Raw genomic sequence first — 5,622 nt, forward strand, 5'->3', positions numbered from 1 at the left:
AACAGTTTAGGTTCAGGTTCTACCAGAACCGTCTCTGACCCTCTGCTCTCTGACCTCCAGGTTCTGCTGCTGTTCTCAGGCGGTTCTGCTCGCTGGTTTCCGGTTCTCCAGTCTGGATGTTTCTACAGACTCACAGCCGCCAACACTCAGGTACAGAACGTGTGATGATGTCACAGACATTCCCACAGAACCGGTACTAGTCCAAACTATGGAGCTGAATCTGTCTCAATTTTCACAAGTACACACGTGATGCACACGCACAGCACATGATTCACCAAAGTATTTCTGCTCCATAAACAATTATAAATTAAATTACAAAGTACCAGTGGTCTTTAAACTTCACTTCATCTGCGTGTGGATTTTTCACTCTGCTGGCCAACCTTGGTACACAAATGCATTTTTTTAAACGGGATGGCTTGCAGCCAATCATAGAGCTCCTTTGTTTAAGCCAATCACAAGAAAGTAATCAACGTGGGATGATTCTTTGCTCCGCTGCTGTCTGATGTTCTGTCAGCTCAGCATACGGCGTCAGGCCAGCATACCCTCAGTAATACACATTGTCTCTGCCCTCCCTACATCCCAGCACGCTGTTTTATTTCCCGATTTACTCAGAAAACAACAAAAAAAATATTATTCACCCGGTTGTTTGGACACATTAGGTTTTAAAAACAGGCATTTCCTGTCCGTTAGAGGAGGATCTAATAAAGAATGATCTGCACTTTTTCACAGAGAATTAAATATTTATATAGAGAGGATTCTACAACACAGTTGAGAGGACATGAGATTTTTTTTTTGTTAGTTTGTTTAATATGAGTGAGATGCAGATCATTTTATTTGTATTTATTTATTTTTGCAGCACATGAAGAACTACTGAAATTATTTCAAATTGCACATAAATAGATTAATCAATTTCATGGGGTGAAAGGAATGACTTTAGGGTTAGGATTCATGAAATCCTATTCATGGAAATATTATCTGACACATAGAAGAATTGTTGTTGCCATGGATACCAGAGAAGTTTCCAACCTGTGCTTCTGATCAGCAGGATCCCAGCGTTCTGATTGGCTGCAGGGTTCATAGCAAGAAAGGGGTGGAGCTCCACGCTGACTCCACCCTGCAGGTTCAACCTGACTGGAGGTTCTACACTCTGACCCGCCCTCTGCTGCTCCCCACCTGGACCCAGGTAACCTGACACTAGATCCAGAACCAGAACCATGGACTCCGTTTGACTGAATGATCTACTGATCCTCTGCCTCCCCAGGCCCCGCCCCCTCCAGTGATGTCAGTGTCTCAGGTGCTGGACTGCAGGTAATCATCCGCCTCTGTCTCCCTCTGTGGCTGCCAGAGGAACTGCAGCTGAATGGTGCTGTGTTTCAGGTCAGAGACGGTGACCTTCATGGGCTTGATCTCCGATAGGCTGAGTCTGATGGATGGGAAGGAACACGCTGGACCCAGAACCTCAGGTAGAACCACCTAAACCTCGGGTAGAACCATTAAAACCTCTGGTAGAGACATTGAAACCTCGCGTAGAACCATTGAAACCTCGCGTAGAACAATTGAAACCTCTGGTAGAACCATTGAAACCTCGCGTAGAACCATTGAAACCTCGCGTAGAACAATTGAAACCTCGCGTAGAACCATTGAAACCTCGCGTAGAACCATTGAAACCTCGCGTAGAACCATTGAAACCTCGCGTAGAACCATTGAAACCTCGCGTAGANATGTTGACACTGGTGTTTTGTGGGTACTATTTAATGAAGATGCCAGTTGGGGACCTGCGAGGTGTCTGTTTCTCAAACTAGAGACTCTAATATCTTCTTGCTCAGTTGTGCAATGCGGCCTCCCAATTCTTTTTCTACTCTGGTTAGCGCCTGTTTGTGCTGTCCTCTGAAGGTAGTAGTACACATCGTTGTAGAAAATCCTCAATTCTTTGCAGTTTCTCGCATGGAATAGCCTTCATTTCTAAAAACAAGAATAGACTGTCAAGTTTCAGATTAAAGTTCTTTTTCTGGGCATTTTGAGCGTTTAATTGACCCCACAAACGTGATGCTCCAGAAACTTAATCTGCTCAAAGGAAGGTCAGTTTTGTAGCTTCTGTAACAAGCTAAAATGTTTTCAGATGTGTGAACATGATTGTACAAGGGATTTCTAATAATCAATTAGCCTTCTGAGCCAATGAGCAAACACATTGTACCATTAGAACACTGGAGTGATAGTTGCTGGAAATGGGCCTCTATACACCTATGTAGATATTGCACCAAAAACCAGACATCTGCAGCTAGAATAGTCATTTACCACATTAGCAATATATAGAGTGTATTTCTTTAAATTTAAGACTAGTTTAAAGTTATCTTCATTGAAAAGTACAGTGCTTTTCCTTCAAAAATAAGGAAATTTCAATGTGACCCCATTCTTTTAAACGGTAGTGTACCAACACCAAACAAAAAAATAAAATTATAATAATTAAATTAATACATCTTATATTCAATCAATTTTGTTTTCTTAAGGTAATTCATTAGATAAAAAACATTTAGAAGTAGAAAGTTTCTCCAAATTATCTTGTTTATCTAACTGAAATTTATTTTCTTGTAATCGACTAACATATATCCTTCTCTCAACAAAATATTTAGAACAGACTAACAAAACATGTTTTACTGTCTCTTCTTAAAAACAAAAATCACAATTTTCTGTTGGATGTTTTCCCATTTTAAATAGAGTACTATTTAACCTTGTACGATCAAAACGTAATCTGGATATAATGGTTTCATCTTTTCTCTTTCTTCCTGTTCTCCTCATTGTACCAACTTTTCTTTGAATGAAGCCACCTTCCAGTTCTATCCTCTTCCCACTGCTTTTGCCATCTTTCCTTAACCTTAACCTTGTTTAATAATGGATTTAATTCCTTCTTTACTAAATGGTATCATTATATGAATATACCATAATTTTCGGACTATAAGCCTCAACTTTTTCCCCATTTTTCGACCATTTTTCAACTTTGCGCTTATATAACAATGTGGCTTATCTATGGACTTTTACAGCTAACGGCCACTAGGGTAATACGGTACCTAAATCTATGGATTTTAACATCCACCATGTTGACGCCACATTTGCTTCAACACACAAGTAGACACGCGTTTGGATGTCCTCCGGAAGTAGGCTCCAAGAAAGACGGACATTGCGAGCGCAAGACAGTTTGTGTGACACCCTCATAATGGAAAACAAACGTACCGGTAGAAATGCGTATGATGCAGCTTTTAAGTTAAAGGCAGTCAATTTGGCAGTAAACGAAGGAAATAGAGCCGCTGCACGTAACCTTGGAATCAACGAGTCAACGGTGAGACGTTGGAGACGCCAGCAGGAAGAATTGTCTCAATGCAAAAAGTCAAAAAAAGCTTTCAGAGGTCACAAAAGCAAATGACCCGAACTTGAAGACATTCTCGAAGATTGGGTGAACACACAAAGAACAGACTGCCGAGGTGTTTCCACTGTGCAGATCCGACTGAAGGCCATAACAGACGCCACCGAAATGAACCATCCTGGTGTTTCCGCTTTATGAAGCCAAAGGGACTGTCCATCAGGGCGCGAATGACTGCGTCCCAGCAACTCCCTCCCTACTACAAGGAAAAAATAACAAACTTCTGCGAATTCACACAAAGAAAGATAGAGGAACATTTCATCGGACCGGACCAGATCATAAATATGGATGACAAAGCATCCACAGCCATTCGATATCAGTGTCAATCGTGCATTCAAAGTGGCACTACGCATTCAGTGGGAGGCGTGGATGACGAGCGGCGATAAATCATTCACCAAAAAGGCTCGCATGAGAAAAGCCACTTCTGCACAAGTTTGTGAGTGGATCCTGATGGTGTGGAGGAGTGTCAAAAAATCCACAATCACAAACGGGTTCAGAAAGGCTGGACTGCTGCGTGGTGGAGAGGAGGACGCCGACACACCTGAGGCCTTTCAGACGCTGTTCAATTCCGACAGTGATGAAGAGGAGTTCGTTGGTTTTGAGAGCGGCGTCGAAAGGGAGGGAAGAGTGGCGGACGAAGCCCTGAACCTGTTTGTTTCCGATGCTGAAGATGAGGACTTTTGTGGTTTTTTTACGGAGGAAGAAGACGAAGATGAGTATTAATGACTTGACTTTTCTGCTTACAGCCGTTTACTTCACCAAAGATGAAGAGGAGGGTTACGGTAATGACGTAGTTTAAGTAGCCGTGTAACTGTAATTTTATGTTTACTGTCGCGTTACAGGCACTTTATTTGTTGTTGTAGCTTTATATGTTCTGTAGCTACTATTGCACTAAATGTTTGAAAACATTATCCAAATATGCAAATTGTTTGTTCAAATGTTTATAAATGGGAGCTTCTATTGCACTAAATTGTAACAGTTAACGTATGTAAATATGCAAATTGTGTTGAAATGTTAATAAATAGGAGTTTCCCCAAACAATTGCCTCTTTCCCGACAATCCTCTCTGTGCACGAACCATATGGTAATTACGGTAAACTGCGGCTTATAGTCCGGTGCGGCTTGTATATGTACAAATATGTATAAATCATGCAATTTAGCCTCTGCAGCTTATATTCAGGTGTGGCTAATAGTCTGAAAATTACGGTAACTTTTTTTGTAGCTTGTCTTGCATATTTATCTGCCAACTCATTTCCTTTTACTCCTCTATGTGATGGTATCCATGTAAAAATAGCTATTAAACCCATTGCCCGAATTCTATAAATTAAAAATTGAATCTCTAATAAAAGGTCTGGCCTACTAATAGAGTGATTATTTAATGTTGAATACAATGATGAACTTGAATCAGAACATTTTATACTTCAGGACAAACTTCCTCAATCCATCCTAAAGCCAAAATGATTCCCATCATCTCTCCTGCATAAACTGATTCTTTTACATTTTTTAATACTGAATTTTGGAACAATGAATGACACCCCACTATTGCTATTTGAGTTTTTTGAAGCAGCTGTATAAATTTGGACATACCCATAGTACTAATTGTCTAAAGAAATTTGTACTGAAATTGGATCTAACAGGTTTTCTTTTTTCCCGTTTTCCGACAAAGTAAAATCAACAACAATATTAGGAATTATGGATGAATGGGTGAAAGAAGAACTGTTTGACTGATATTTGTATAAGCTAAATCAATGTCCAGGTAAGGTAGACATTCTTTCATGTAGTAGTTCTGTGATAAGTTAACGATAAAAATCAAAACTGGGAGTCACATGCCAAATTACTCTCTTAGAGGAGAGACGAAGCTTTTTGATTTTTCTACCTGCATTATTGACATGCATCTAGGAACCAAGTTTGTAATGTGTTCTATATTCCTACCAAATGAATTTAAACTCTTTTTTTTTTTCCTTTTCCAAACTAGGTTTTAAAATTTGATGACATGGATGGTTTCCATTATGGCCCTTTAAATGACACCAATAAGATGTCTTTAACTGTAATCTTCTGAACTGAAGTGGAAGCTCTCTCATTTCTACTTGTAAGGCTGACTTTGTAGTTGTTCTGATGGCTCCTGTACATAACCTCAAGGCTAGATACGGAATATTTATGTGATGCTGATCCAAAAGCTATACTGCCATAATCAAATACAGACCTTGT

Source organism: Cyprinodon variegatus, unplaced genomic scaffold, assembly GCF_000732505.1.
Source record: "Cyprinodon variegatus isolate N-32 unplaced genomic scaffold, C_variegatus-1.0 Scaffold2110, whole genome shotgun sequence".
Classification (NCBI taxonomy): Eukaryota; Metazoa; Chordata; class Actinopteri; order Cyprinodontiformes; family Cyprinodontidae; genus Cyprinodon; species Cyprinodon variegatus.